Here is a 16,739-nt window from a genome sequence, read left to right as displayed (position 1 = left end):
ATGCTGTAATTACCAAACGATGGGTATAAGTACCTACCGAATTCCGAATAATCATTCTCCTCCAGATGCTTTGTCAATCCAAACATAACACACTTAAGCACACCTCCAAGGACGTTTTATCTTTAATTCAATTGCTAGATGATGGTAAACACCTTGGTATCACAGACTACTTTCATAATATAATATAGTCTGTGGTCATATATTTGATAAATCATAGAAAAAAAACAATAACTGTTCACAAAATGGCAGCCGACGGCAGTTCAATGGCTGCAATGCGGGAAAAGGTCGATTTATGAGATGATAACAACGCCACGGGGAAATTTAAACGATGCCGTTTGACGGCCTTTGCGGTTAAGGATTATAATGTCGTCGGTTTCGACGAACCGGCTTTTCAGACGTGCCGAACATGCTTTATTGTAACACACATATTATTATTGCTATTACTGATATTCATTCAACCTGTGCCAACCATAAACGCTGTGACCCGAGGTTTTATCGGTCCAGGAAAACGTGCCGCGTGCTTTTATCGCCACCGACTCATAGAGCTCTTGTAACGTCAATTGTTTTGCAGGTAAAACAGCTATTAGATCATCGCGGCCAATTTACCGGGAAACTCGTGCGATTATGGAACCGAGAAAGGTGTTTCAGCGATAAGACTTACAAACATGATTGTGATATCGGTCGCATTGGCACAATTTCAGTGCCAATTACTATAATAATTGTTGCCAATTGTATGAATGAATCAACAGAGCTCAAAGGACGATGCGGTCTTACCTAGGTATTAGTTGGGGAGTTATTGTATTGGGAGGCCTGACCCGTTGTCAGATGGTATGGATTTGATTGGACCAAAACTGTGAACATCAAAATATGTTGCATCCGGTTAGGCAACAAACGTTTTTTATCCGAAATAATATTATATATATATATATACGTGTACCGTGTAAACGCATCGGGTTGTGTTTTCCGCACCGAAGGACTTAAGTACGCCTAAGCCGTCGGATATTATCGTTGTATTCTTTTGTCGTCGAAATTGATCGAGTAAAGAACGCCGTCTCCGCCTAACCGTTCTCTCCCTATCTTGCCGTATAATATGGTTGGTGTCCTTTATTTATTCCTTTTTTTATCCCATTCATATTGATTATCGTTCACCGTTGATGTATACCCTCGTATTGACTTTCCGGCGAGAACTGCTATTTTACCTATTATTCTGTCCCCGCCGACTTCTAAGCTACGCGTTGTCTTTGGCATGTTGTCGTTTTTCCTTTCGCCCTTATTTTTTTTTTTATCTAAATATTTCCAAAATTCGATTTCCTTTTTCTCCTTGCCCATCCCCCCAAATGGTTACTTAAAATCAAACTCTATTGCCCCCATTTACGTATCGGTGGTCTCACAATGATTTGAAATCCAACTTCAAAGATTCACAGCATTTCCAACCGATTGTTTTAATAATTATGTCAACAAAAGGTAGATATTTTCCTAAGAGTTATAAAGACAAAAAAAAAAGGAAATGACTTCATTCAAAACATGAATACATAAAAATTCATAAGAAACGTGCATTTTAATTTTTATACTTTACTGATCCTCTTTTTTTATTTCAATTATTTTCTAATAAAAACCGTTATTATAATATTCTATCTACAAACATTTTTAATTATTGTAAAGTTCAACAATTAATTTTAAGCGATAGCTTTGCGAAAAAGTAACGTTTGAAACTGTATAGCTTAGTGGTTTGTTTGCACATCTGCGGTGGATGTACACAGAAAACGATGACTATAATAATATAGTCGACCAATTTTCTGTAATAATTATTTAAGTTCTCTAACTGTTGGTTTTACAAGAACACCAACTATAAACTGAACCGATAAACTTTGACAAAGTTAAAATCAGTATAACCGTGCAATTAAATACGCCCAAGCGGATACCAAGGAATTTATAGGGTTACTTAGTGATAGTTAATTTATTTGTTTATTCGAGTATTAGTTATTTATTTGCGTCCATTACTATCACTAAAGTAGTTTACCGAGTGTTACTATTTAATGTTATAAATTGGCAGTTTCAAAGTCTGGCGAATAACGCGTTACTATAGGGTTTGAGTCAATTGTTGTACAACATTTTGATTTAATTTTAGAATTAGAGATATTTTTTTTTTCAGTAAGCTGGTCGTTCATTTTTGCCATCCTTATTTTGCTCTGGTCGTTTTGATCCGTTTGTCTTGTTAAACCAGTGTTGTATACAACAAAAAGGAAAAAAATAAGTTATTTTGTGCTTGTCGGAATGACTCAGACGGTGAATCCATTGGCGTGTGATTCGCATAAATCCACACCGGTCGGTCCTAAAGGATTTCACACCGTATCCGTTGATCTTCTCGACGGCTTTATGAACGTCTCGGCGTGTTACGCCTCTCGAATACGATTTATCGTTAAAGTGATATAAAAAAAAAAAAAAACCTAAAACACAACCGAGAAAACACGAAATGCGACAAATCGTACAAAAAAAAAAAAAAAAAAAATACAAAAAAACTGGAACGCGAAAAGTGTAATATATTGTTGTTATGGACCGATGCCAATACCTTGTACTCGCAGAGCGTCATGACCGTTTAACTGACATATTTATTATTATTAATGTGATATAATATATGCATGGTCAACGCCGGGCAAAATGCCGGCTACAAAAAAACCCTTATAATATTCCAAAATATATGTATAGTGTTCTTGAGGGTTAGGGCGGTCTATCTCGAGTTCCTGTTTACAGCCGACGTCGTGCTTCCGAATATTTTGTTAAGTGCCTACCGTGTAAAACAAGTGTGTACAATTTGATAGGGCGATCCGTCACACATTTCGAGTGCCCGTAAACGACGAAGCTCCATAAATTGACAACAAGGGTCGTTTTATGGGTGTAGACATAGATTCGGAAGAACGGGACAATTGAATAAAATGCGATTGAATTAGGTGAAAAAGCCATCAGGGATGATGGTGCGATAGACATGTGCTGTCGTCCAATGATCGGGTTAGATAGCATTAGGAATAAGTAGCGTAAGAGTGTAATAATATGTATATATGTGTATATATGTCTTATGACTACTTTATATTATAAGTTTATTTATCGTTATATCTTATGCACTTTATATTGCAGAGAGAGAGAGAGAGAGAGAGAGAGTCCTGTAGAATTGCCCCATAAGTCATTCGAAAAATAGGACTCCGGCATTGGGAGTCTTCTTACCGGGTGCTCCTTTACAAAAGAGTCCCCTAGTCCTGGTAACCTGCTGGGTGATCTTTGGGGGATCTATAAGGGTATCATTGAGGAATTTGCCAGCTTTTTCGAGACTAATGACGTATATTTATGTTTGTACCTACCAGATCTCGGCAGCGTCCACTTACGGCCCCGTGGGGCTTGGCGGACGGGGCTCTCCGGGGGAGGGTCACGAGATCCGAGCCGGCACGTCTCGTTCGGTTCGACCGAAAAGACATTAAACTTCATCGACGACTAATATTAACTGGCGTACGCACAAACATCACGCACACGAATGGCAAGAGCAGCAGTCCCTCGAGTATAGCCCGGAGGCATCAGAGTTTTCCTATTGCACACACACACACACACACACACATATGCTGTCTACGATGGTCCGGAGGTTTTTAAGCTTACCGGACACGCCATATTATATGGTGTATCCGCATCCGGTATGGGTACAGCGGTGGTGTGGTGGTGGTGGGGGGTTTGGCGGTGAGAGGGTGGTTTTTACCCTCAAGGCTCACCCCTACGTTTATTCTGGCTGTAAAACGGCCGTAATTACATTTGTACATTTTAATAATATATATTATATACCTGAGCCCAGGAGTGTGCTCGCTCGCCCTCGTTTTATCGCGTCTAAATGAAACTTGATCACGCCATTCGTCCAGAAACACACGTATACCGAGTGCAGGTACTTCTGTGTTTAATATACGAACCTAGGCCAAGAGGGGACGTGACTTTTATTACACCAAGACCGCTGACCGGCGGCATTCGATTGGGGTTGGGGGTGGGTGGCGAAGGTCGGCCAAGGTGATAAGGGAGACCACCGCCGCCGTCATCGTGGCCGTACCTTTTAGTCGACACGCCACCGGATTTTCTCGGGCGATTAGTCTAAATAGAAAAGATTCAATGACACTTGATAACCATCTGTCCCTCGTTTCAACCGGCGAAGCAGATCGTGCACGACAGATCCATTCCTCTCGGATGGTTTACCTAGGTCTTAAGTTTTTTAAAATTCCGCGTAGCTTGTTAAAAGGCTATAATTATTTTACTTCATTCGAATACTCTTTCAGTGCCTAATCATTAAATGTTTATGCACACTGCCAGGCGGTTTTGCCTTGGGAATGTGTTAACACTAAAAACTTTAGACAAATTTCAGGGTTAAAATCAACCATAATTTTTGATAAATTACTCTTTTTGATTAATTGCGCACAAGATTTTTACGTCACAGCCGGCTTAAACTTGAATTCTTGCCGTCGCACAACACCCTCAAAAATGCAATTAACAACACCACCCCAAACTTGACGACGGATAATAATCATAATTATCACCGCGGTTGTACGATGACGAATATTATTATTATTAATAAGGAAAAATAATCGTCGACAGGGAGGGGCGGTATATATAAAGGAAAGGGACACGAGCGGCCAACCACTACCATTGTTTGCCTTGAGAGTTAAGTCGACGACCGTCGTGTGCACGGCGACACGTATAAAGACAATTAATTTCCATCCGAGTATGATAATTAAAGGTTTTATAATATATCGTCGTTGACGTTAATTAACCGCCGAGCTGTTATACTGTGTGACGGTAGAAAATGTATAATAATTATTATATTATATTTATAACGAGGACAAAGCCTGCGATATGATATCTAAGGGGAAAATCGAGGGTGGAAAACTGCGAAATATCAAAATTAGACTTGTTGGTGTTTGCAAACAGTAGGACTAAAGTCTGTCTGCCTAGTTAGAAGAAAAAATAATGCCGTTCAATATATTTCGGTGATATCAACGATAACAGTTTCTTGAAAAAAAAATACCTTAAGATGAGGGTAAAACCGTATTTTAGCTTATAGAGTACCAATCGCTTAGCAACGAGGACTTTTTTTTAAAAAAGTGTAATAAAAAGTTAAAAATGTTAACTTTCTATTGTTTATAAGTTATAACATTTATTATACATTTATTAGATGCCATTTTACTTTTTATCTCGTGCGATTACACATTGTACTGGAATAAAGCCAATTCGTCTTGGTTATCTTAATAATTTATTATAGTTATTGCATTGAAATATTATTTAAAGTTGACAGGCTTAAATTTTTTGTTCTAAATATATTTGAATTTTAATGAACATCACTTCTATTGGTTACGGCCAATGAGATGAGGAGATAAAATAATGGAATCCGGCAAGATATTATTATGTAAGCTTTGGCAGTTGGAGACTAACGGCTAATAAGAAGAACTGTGGCCATCCAGTACGCCAAGTGTAACATGCGAATACTAATTAAACCGACTGGGTGGTTGATAAAGAGTTTAAAGTGTATATATATCTTTTGAATTCGTTAGAATAATTTAAAATCCAACGTCAGACGGTTTGAAAGCACAGTGTAATTTATTTCTTTATAATTTGTAACAGCTTAATGCCAAAAGTTGAAATACTAATTCTCATTTGCTTGTTACACTTTTCAAAATAGATAATTAGCAATTCTTGTTTGTTTTATTAATCCTCAAAATGTATTTAATACTAATAAAAGTACAAATTCAAACAAACTTCCAACACGAAGCTGATTCTTAGTAACTTGATTTGAATTTGTTCTGCGATTGATTTTTGGAAAACTGTATTGCTCATACTAGTTAATATGTATATGGTGGTACTATACTTTGGTTTCTTTTTTATATGTTGGCCATAAGAATATTTTAGAAGCGACTCAACTTGGAATCCCTGAAATCAAAATTTACTCCTCCTAGAAACATTTATTCCTCACAAACTGTTTTGAATGATGTAATACATTTATGGAAATTTGAGAAAAATATTTAAAATATTTCACTTATCTTGGTTTTTTTACATTTTGTCTTATACTATGTAATTGTCACTGTTAGCTGATAAAAACATGAAATTTAGCCCCAACAAGTTTCTGATTTGTCTAACCTGATCCGACCAAACGTAACCTAGTCAGCTAACCTACCATTTCTTATTTAATATCATACTTTATAGAGTTATTTTTGATACAGACGGTTTTTAAAGCCTTTTTTTTTTGTTTTTTCACAATATACACTATAGTTTGAAAATTTAGTAAATACAATGACAAAAGACAGTAAGGGGATTTTGAGAGAATTTAAAATAAAACAACAATAAATAATAACAAAAACAAAGCGGCCGCAACAATACAAAAAAAAAGAGAGAAACAATATAGATTTTAAGATTCTGTGATAATAAAACCCGTTTTTTTCCTTTTTTTTTTTGCAAGTTATACCTTCTGATAAAATTCTGAAGATACTGTTTGTTTTTTTTTTTGCTTTTTTGTTAGCTCAACCGTTGTTCGAAAAACAAACGTCCCAATTACACAATAATATCATTCTTTCCATTTGGAAAACGCCCTTTTTCCCAACCCTTGTTTTCTCTTCGTGTCCCCGCACAATTGCACCGCTTTTTCATCCCTATATCTGATACTCGTTACCGCTTCTCACCTTTTTTATATTTTGTTTGTGTATGTTTTTGCTTTACTGCGTTTTCTGGTTATTTTCAAGGCGGGGAATTTTGTTTTCCTCCGACGATATCCGACCAAGTTGTTTTTTAAATCGAAATTCCTCTTTTAAAAACATTATTTATTTTTAAAAAAATGGGTTGGGGGTTTCGTCTGGTCCAATATTGTTGTTCAATATTTATACAGTTGTATTTTTTAACGCGCATTAGTTTTCATTCGGTCGGACCGAATTGATTTATATAATAATTCACCCAAGTACGCCGGAAAAAAGTTTAAGCACAACCTTAAAAAAAGTTTCTTGTTTGTTTGCTTGCTTGCTTTTTCCAACTATCATATTTTTAATGATTACTATCCAATCGAGCCGGTCTGCTCAGAATGTGGAAACCACCGATTTTGTTAAATTCAATAAAATTCAGTTAAATTCAATTAAATAAATACTATACAACTCAATTCCCGTCTGAATATGCAAGCCACGAGATACCGTTTTAAGTGTATGAAATAACATTACCATTTGCACCACAGCTGGAAACACATTGGGATAATTTATTTTAAAAAAATTTTAAAAACCCGGAGTCACATATTGTTAACATCGCAATGTATAAATCATAATAACAAAAAAAAAAATAAAAACAATTAACCGGATATATTTATGAACTGTTATACAGTTGTTGCTCTGAACGTGCACAAACACAAAACGATAAATGCAATGCACATCATACGTTATTGTGTTCCTCACAGCCGTCGTTAGAATTTTATTATCACAACATAAAACGACCCTAAGTTAAGTTGGATAGCGATTTAATTTAATTAAAACACACACTTTCTGCTATTTATATTTACATTTGCTCAGTCATAGGTATATAGTGCAACGGACCGTACAAATGTGTCTTAATAAGTATTTTAAATAAGAAAGCCTCCGGGCGCTTAAAAAATACACCTGCAGTTTCTTGCTCGCGCATTTAATAGGGCGTAAAGCTTTACAGTCGTTTCGAAATTACTTAAACTCGCGGCTTATCTTTTAATACTCGAGTTTCATTTCCAGAAAGTAGTCAAAACTGTCGTTGGTGTTATTAATGTTAATTACGCTAAGTTAGCCGGTTTTCATTTTGGAAAAAACAACAGCTGAAGTGCTTAAAAGTTACATAAAAATATAGGAACGGTAAAAAGTTCAAATTTGATTACTTGTAATAAACCCCTTTAAAAATCGAAAAAAAATAGTTTATTCAAGTATACAATTCAAGTATTTTTTAAGCGCCCAAAGGCGTTTTTATTTAAAATACTTATTAAGAGATCATTGTAGGATATTCGTTGTACATGGCTGAGTAAATTAAAATATATAGCTGAAAGTGTGAGTTGTAATTTAATTTAATTGTAACAATTTTAATTTATTAAAAATTTAGCGCAACTTGAAATTATTTTTTAATCCAAAAGTCATAACTTAATATTGTTATTAAACTTATTTAACTAATAAAAATTGTATAATTTATAACGAACCAATAAAAAAAAAAACATTATTTAGTTGAGAATAATATTTTACAACCTTACTAATTTCATTCTAGTTTTTATAATTTTCAAGTTATTTTTAATTTTCCGACGAATAAATTTATGTTATCATGTTAACGATTTAGTTTCTTTGTTAATAACAAAGAAGTATTATAAATTAGCCAACAATTTATAGTTTAATAATTGAACGTTCCATTAACTTATTTAAGTTCTATGCTAATATTAACTTAACAAATAAATATCAAACGTTAATTGGGTTACTAATAGACTCCATTCTACACTATTGAATTTATCTTTTATCTAAGAATAATTATACAATTTTGAACTGATTATCTTAAGTTATCTTTATGATTATGTAAATTACAATAAAAACTAACTATTTTAATTAACTCTAACGCGTTAATGGTCAGCCATGTGATTCAAAGGTTTGGTTTTTCCACAGAAGCAGCAATTGTAACAAGTAGGCTTTTCACAAAGGCTTGGTGGTAAAAAAAAAAATAAGAAAAGGATTCGCCATAAAGAAAATATACTGGCCCGAACCCAAAGTACAAATTATGGTCGGCCGACAACGACCGTTTTTTGATTGCCGATAACTGTCTGTGAGTTGGAGACATCTTTCTTTTTCTCCCCTTTTTTCAAAGACAACTCCTGAGCATAGCCTTTAAATTTATCCGTCCAGCCGTCGCCAGGTTTTTATTTCTATTTTTTTTTTTCCTCATACACTTTCCAGTACTTTTTCTGGCCGTCGTCGGTCGCATGCCGATAAATTCGATTTAGGTACTACCCGTTGCCGCCATTGTGACAAATGTAATTCGATAGCTGTTTACTCCTGTCCGCATTTGTAGGGGAAAAAAATAAAGGCGGTAAAAACTTTATTTTCTTCTTTTACCTCGCAACCATAGTGCGGCTATTGCGCTAGACCGTGTCGGAGCACCGAGACAAGTGTATAAAGTATTATTATTACTTAGGTATAGCCGGTGGTATACATTATATATTACACTTTAGCCGTCTTCGGGTTTGTCGCAACGAAGCGTGCCCCGTCGGCTAGTTTCATTTCGGTAGAAAAGTAAAAGGAGAAGACGTCGGGGAGAGAGCAGTTCACGTATATAGCGTTTTCCTGACCTTTGTTTTCCAATATGCCTTTTCTCCCGCTCTCTCACTCTCTCTCTCTCTCCAAGTAAAATATATATATTATTTTCGAAAAAGCTGCCAGCACTTTGGCATACCACCCTCCACGGCCAGAGCCACCCCCTCGGAAAACCCTAATGCGGTAGTGGTGCATGACCGTGGTCGCCTTCTCCGGTGTGTAATCTTTTGGAAAACGACAATTATTGGGTTTCGCGCGCGTTTCACTGGAAATTCCATTAAACGGTGTCGTCCCGCCACGATATAATCGACACACGCCAAACACCACCACAGAAGAAGGTTTTTGAAAAAGAAGAAGAAGAAGAACAGAAAAAAAAGGGACTTTCCAGAAATCGTTCATGCGAAAACGACCGGCCTACCCGTGAGACCGTACTCGACGCCAACGTATGACTTGTTAAACGGAGTGGCAAGTCAAGTCAGTTATATATATATGCTCGTGTGCTTAGCCCGAACTTCTCGATATGTTGTTATCGATCGCAGGACACTTGCTTTTGCCACGGTCGGCTGGGATACGTGTCTTGGATAAGTTTATCGAAACGGACAAAGCCCATTTATTCGTTTGCCAAAACCGAAATCCTCAAGTCCGGTCAGAGCCGGGCAGAGCTTAAGTTGTCGGACGAACGGACATGTCGCCGCCGACAAAAGAACACGTTTCTAGATATATTTATCTATATATATATAAATGTATGGTTGTAAAGGTTAAGCGAGAATAATCGAAAGACAAAAGCTTAACGATGGTTTATAGCTGTTGATGTTGTCGAGGCGTGCAAGGCTAATGATGACTCATCGAAGGAGTGTATACATTTCGTCTGGGAAGACACCGAGTAGGTAAGAGGTATTGTTGGCATTCTAAACGAGGAATCGTGGAATTTGCCACCAAACGGCCAGTTGATTGACTGTTATAATCAGCGTCGTCGGTTCAACATAATAAGTGATAATTACCGGTCGATTAGCTGTTATTTTATTATACACTCGAGTCTAGAAGATTATGTTCTGATATCAAATTTATTTTCCATTTAATAAACGGCAAGGTCGATGATGATAGTAATCTTCTTATAGTGTAATCAAGTTTACTGTTCTCTCGTATTACTCACCGATTAATAGGTCTCGCTACACTTGTAATTTTATTAAATTTGATTTATTTTTCATAAATAAGAATATCTATACAACGTAATAAAAAGCATAAAGCGGCGCTTTTCAGAAGAAAAATACTTGGGTGGATAATGTTAGAATGGAATAAAAAAAGTTTTAAAATAACGAAGATTTCATTCAACGTGTACAAGAACAGCTATCAAATTATTATAACTACAAGTAAAAAGAAAAAATTGCAGAGATGTGTACATTCGTCGCAATCCGAGAAAACTTGAAAATGTATCTGCGTTACCGACCAATTAAAATCAAGTGTGCCATTTCAATGTAATAACGATGAAAACCTACACACATTATATTATAATTCAATGCGAAAACGGATTCTGTTGACATTTAAAATTGTATATTTCACTTTCGAGCTTCTTTTTGATACGAAAACATTACCAACAATTCGAAAACCGATCATTAAGTCCAATTACACGGTTATATACATATGTGTATATTATGATACGGTGTTTACTCGCGGGGTATTGCGTTTATTTTGAATTATTGGAAAATAATACTGTAATACATTTCAATGTTCAACAACGCCATTTAGCATTTATGCAAACGCCTTGGACATTTTCATTTACGGCATGATAAAACTTAAAAAGATATACTCAACGATGGTTTTTTTTTAATGTCAGAATTGATATTAGAATAATTTGGATCAGTCATATCGCAGCCGGTCGATCGGTGTGATTTAATCTTATAAACGTTTATCTTTTGGTGCCCTACCGACCTTGCAGTGTATTTTTTAGGGTTTAGACTGGCCTTAATCTTAGGTTAATCCGATGGCATCGCCGCGACAACGGCGGTATTATATACAGTCGACCGGCGTTCAATTAAAGTGGTCTAAAAAAAATTAACTCCGGTTCGTAATTAATTATCGTTGAGGTGATTAAAGAGTCGCGAGACGGAAGACCGACGACTTGCAGCCGAAGAAAAGGAAAGACAACAGCTGACGGGTACTCTCCAAAGTGCTGGTACAAGATAGTAATAACGATGATTACATAAGAATATTCGCACCGGGTTCCTTTGACGGTCTTGACGTTTTTACTTATTGATCCCCTTCGCGGGTCCCTTCTTGTAAATCATTATCAACTGTGACAGACCCCTATAACCACCCCCCCCCCCCATCCCTCTCAATAGTATTAAGCCGTCGATTAAGCGTGTGACGACTTAACAAGCGGCTAAGGTACAGGTGCACAATATTCTAGTATATTATAATAATGTAATGTTCTACTTGGACATTGTGAGGGAGGTAAACAGTATAATATTCTTATTGTAAACACTAAGTCAGCGCCGAGACGAAGACAGGCGCACACGACGACGATAAGTTTTAACTATCCAAACAGTAATAATAATAACAATCATTACATTGTTATAAACTCGACGTCACGCCGTTATGGTGAACCTATTCTTGGTTTGTGGCTCTCTATCTGGCGCGCACACACTTCATCACTCTTAGCTTAGCTCGAGAGCGGTTTAATTGTTCCCACATTGTATTTGCTTGTACACAAAACTTCACCACACACACACACACATACAAAACGATTCGCCTAAGTACGTCAATGCACCTTATATACATTCGTTCGAGTGTGGCAGCATATACACACACAGCTGTATTCTCTCCGACTGTCTTGTGGCTGAAAGTTTCTTTGCTACCGCGGTCGTTCGCTTTTCAGACGACTTGTGCTCGCACGACAACAAATCGCTGTTAATGTTATTGGGCGCGCATTACTTTAACGAGGGCTCGACTAAGACAATCTGTGCATCTTATGGTGGTGGTTCATTGTGTCCGGATTACGTCCCTTTAAACGTGATTAATATGAAGCCCCCCACCCACCCTCTAAAAACTATAATAGCTTGTGAGTGATATGCGAATTAGAATTTGAATATGTATTTTTAAAAAGGTAAAAAGAAAAAAACATGAATTTAAAATGAATCGTGTAACACGTGTTTGCATAATTTTCAATATGCGATTTCTCCTGTTGACACTGTCAAATGATATATTTTTGTTTTTTTTTTTTTTTTTAATACATTTTGTAAATTACTTACCAACTTTTTCGGACCAGGCGACGAGTTTGAAGTTTCGGAATCAACACCGTGCTGCGCCGTGCAAGCTCTTCAGAGTACTGAAATATTTAAAACACAAGTTTCAATTATACATGTACATTTTCGAATGCTTAAGTTAGTGTTCAAAATTTGTATTGCCACGCGAGCTAACCAATAAACGACTAATAATAGCAATAAAAAAATCAAAGTACAGAAATTCAAATTCAAATCTTAAAAAAAGCTCACACAAAGCATAATATTGTAAAGGTTAGTAAACAACAGTTATTAATAAAATGCTTTAGTCATCTAATTGTATTTGTTTGCAGATGGTCAGCCTACAAATTAACTTATTACAAATTTAAGACAAATTGGGATTTGTCACTAATGATTTAGCTGGCTAACCCTAATTGTTTGGGATACGATTTAGATGAAGAAGATTTACTTTTTCACTGGGTGAAAGACGACTTGAACTAACCAAAACAGCGTCAACACGGGTTTGTCCCAGTTTTAAAAAAGAAAAATTGTTCTTATTTTCAACGTTTTCGTTGCCTCTCTAAGTTGTTTAAAATTATTTACACTTTTAAGTAATCCCACTGATTGAACGCTATGATTATTGTCCAATCTACAACACTAATTCGATATTTGTCCTCTTTTTATACAACAAACACTGTTCTTCGCTTATGATTTACATTGACACATTTAACGTTGGCATTCAAGTTGACAATTTTGGACCCGTTTTAACACACACCCTATACCGAGTTTTGAACTGTGAACCCCGTCGGCCCGTTTTCCCTGTTGCTGCGGTACGTTCCATACGGTACGGGCATAAATCAAATCAAACAATATAATAATAATATGTTATATATATATATATATATATAGAGAGAGTTATTATATTATCGAACTGCGACGGTCTGGCGAGGAGTCTGCGGAAGAGAAGACGGGTTTTGCAAACACAAAATATACACAAATTATTATTATCCGCTTCCTTAACGAACCGGATATCGCGGCCGGGTCAATATCATCTCGTTTTGTCGGTCCTCTCCCTTTCTTCAACTGCTGGTGTTTACTTAAAAATTACACACACACACATATTGTGTATTCGGCGCATCCTCCTCCGCCGGTGAAATGAAATGAAAACGAGGTTTTTATAAAAATCCAGCAGAGGCATGCACACACATCATTGATCATGTCAACAGGGGAAACACGAATAAGTATAATAGTAATAATATACCGCGGCTATACATCGTGCCCCCGATAAATCTCTGCTGGAAACCATTACTCTGGTGCACGCAAACACAGTCACACACCGCGGTACACTCTGTATGTACTCTGTACACTCTGTATATACTCTGTACACACACTATGCCGCTTGCCCGCAGACGTTAACGCGTTGGTTATCATTAAGTACAAGACGTATACATTTGAGTTATCATCGTCGAAAGACATTCGTGGTTCGCGAGTATTTTCTATTCTTTCTTGTCTTTTTTTTTTTTTTCATTATGATCATTCCCCCTCTAAAGACCACCTCTTCACCCTTGTTCTACGGTTCCCTCCCTCCCCTCACCCATTCTGTCCCTCGTCAGTGATAAATATCGTGTGCGAGATATTCTGTAAAAACTACACAGAATTTTTTTTTTTTTTTTACTTTATTTCACCGCCGCCGGAATGAATAAAACATTTTTTTTTGCACAATACAAGTCACACAAAGGCGACGGGGAGGAAAATTTGTCGTTAACGTCCGAGCGAGTCGTTTGAAGAGCCAAATTGCCAAAAAAAAAATACCAACTTCGTTTATTGACTATTATTATTATTTCATAATATACTAAATGAAAAATATTTTGTCAGGGCAAAAATAAATGGTTTTTAGGGGTGAAGTGTAAACCATAAACAATAAAAAAAATGTTGTGTGTGTGGTATTGTTTCAATGTTTTAATCGTTTCTATATCTGAAACAATTAAATTAACGCCAAAAAATTTTAAAAATTGGCAGACACATTTTTTAAAAAAAAATTTACAGCATAAATCCTTGTCAAAGCTCACTTTATTGGAATTTTTAGTTATCCAAACAAAATTGCCCGTTCAAAAATCAACAATGCACTTTCTTCATTTATTTTTTTTATTCAAAGTTATTCAAATGTATGAAGTTTGACTATGATTATGTATGTGCTGCGTGTTATACATATGACAATAAGAGAGTTATTTTATTACATAAAACGGTTAAAGTACATAAACCGATAAATATTTAGCCGCATCCACTGCTACATAATAATATTGCATACATATATTGAACAGCTACACAATAACGTGCTGGTATTTTTTTTTCTTCAAATGAATTGGTTAAAACTTTTCCTAGCAAATTATCGTTTTTAATGAATGGACGATTCGCCCGCATAACGGTTCTGAGAATATTCTATTAAACTCGGTTACTGTTAACTTTGGCATGGAAAAACAAACATATATTATTTAAAGAGCTTTTTGTTATTATTATTTATTCAATGCGATACTATTGAAATACCCTTTTGGCTACTACTACCTACCCGCCAGGTGTATATTAATTCAAAATTTGTCCAGCCCCACAAAGGTTCTGGGAACGTTGCGTGTACATTCGGTTTACTTTTTTATCGTTTATATATTAAACGAGGATTGGAGTATCATTATTTATGCATAACGACATTATTTATGTATGACTTTTGTTCAATTCGAATAACTTAAATTTAACTCGGTTTATTTAAACGGTTTTCAAACGCATTTTCCGGTATTCAAATGGCGATATTGTACTGCAGTTGCAATAATAATAATAATAATAATAAGAAAACAATAACAAACTTTCTTGTATGGTCGAACGTCAAACGCAAGCAGCAACCACTATACCTACCTTCAACGATAGCACAATAATAATTGTTTTAAAGTCAATTATTTCATCCCTCGCTAGTGGAACTTGTTTCTGAGAAGCTCGAGGGTTTCGGAACGTTTCTGGAAGGGCTCTTCCTGCAAAGGGGTTAGACTATTTCAACCCAACCGGGGGAGGGGTGGAAATTCTTGAGTTAACCCGTTTGTGTGTGTGTTAATATAGTATATTAAGAACGATTGTACCTACACACACACACACACGAATCCGAATATAAATAAACGTCTCTTGCACACAATATAATACAACACACCCTCGAGAAACGTTTGCCGATTGCCGCTGGACCGTGTGGCTGTGTGTATTCCAGTCGGATGAGCCATGCATGCATCTGTGAGGTCATTTGTGTACTACTGCACACAAAAAAAAAAAAGGGGGAAACGATATTGACTTGGATCTCTACCCAACCCTGCCCGCATGTCATTACCCTTCTGTTAAACCAAGCGTACGTCACGGTGGAATCGTTCGGAATGCTCTCTTTCTGTGCATTGCTCCAGTGGTCTACCACAAAAGATTTCTATATACATAATATAGAAGCCAATATATAGGTATACTCGTAGCTCACAACCTCCCTTCCCTCGTGCACGTGCTAAGCATTTGCAAGTTAAAGACGCTGTAAAAAGAAGGCGCAATGCTTTTAGCTGTTATCGTTGATAAAACCAAAAATGCTTTACCAATATTATATTTTATCACCCTGTACAATGTGAAGAAAAAAAAAACATAAGATACAAGCTTGTTAATCGAGTGAAAGTCCCTCGAGTGTGGTCATTTTTTTTTTTCAATGTGGTTGGGGGGCGAGGGTTGAGGAGGTTTTTTACCAGTTTACTTTTTTCGCGTCTGTCCCGCAGGAACAAAACAGCACAATAATAATATATACAGATATATTATATTATAACGTTAAAGGTCAAACTTAAAGGGTAATGCCGCACGAGGAGAACTGACAATCGACACGCACACGCGACCAAACCGAGGGCGTACACGCGATTCTTTGCAGTGAGGCGGATAAAACCGGATGGTTGGGGGTGAAGGGGGTGGAACTTATATATATATTTTTTTTTTAATTGAAAGATTATAATTGCCGTGCAAACCCATTAAAAACCGAGTGCGGAGTACCTGCTTATTACGACTGCGATTTTTATGGCCATAATCTATTCCTGTTTTTTTTATTACTTCACTCTACCTATGCCCTCGGTGCTTTTTTCTGGATAAAAACAAAACACAAACTTACCGAAATACAACAAAAAAAAATTCATCCCTCCGACATTTCTCACCTACAACCGTCGCCCGA

At 36.4% G+C, this 16,739-nt stretch overlaps 1 protein-coding gene across 3 annotated transcripts in view; it reads right to left on the bottom strand.

Moving 5' to 3' along the window:
* LOC126836647 (protein muscleblind) overlaps positions 1-16,739 on the bottom strand; it is a 151,909-nt gene that overhangs the window by 116,094 nt on the left and 19,076 nt on the right. For 2 of the 3 annotated variants that reach the window (XM_050570232.1, XM_050570230.1), the window contains exon 2: positions 12,548-12,624. The gene's annotated coding sequence lies outside the window, so the exon portion shown is untranslated. The remainder of the gene's footprint in view (positions 1-12,547; positions 12,625-16,739) is intronic. The other variant, XM_050570231.1, reaches the window with a different exon arrangement.

This window comes from Adelges cooleyi, unplaced genomic scaffold, assembly GCF_023614345.1.
Source record: "Adelges cooleyi isolate 19-005CV unplaced genomic scaffold, UGA_ACOO_1.1 ACOO_flye_CR_arks_rails_tigmint_CR_PRNA_247, whole genome shotgun sequence".
Lineage (NCBI taxonomy): Eukaryota > Metazoa > Arthropoda > Insecta > Hemiptera > Adelgidae > Adelges > Adelges cooleyi.
This window is presented reverse-complemented; position numbering and strand designations above follow the sequence as displayed.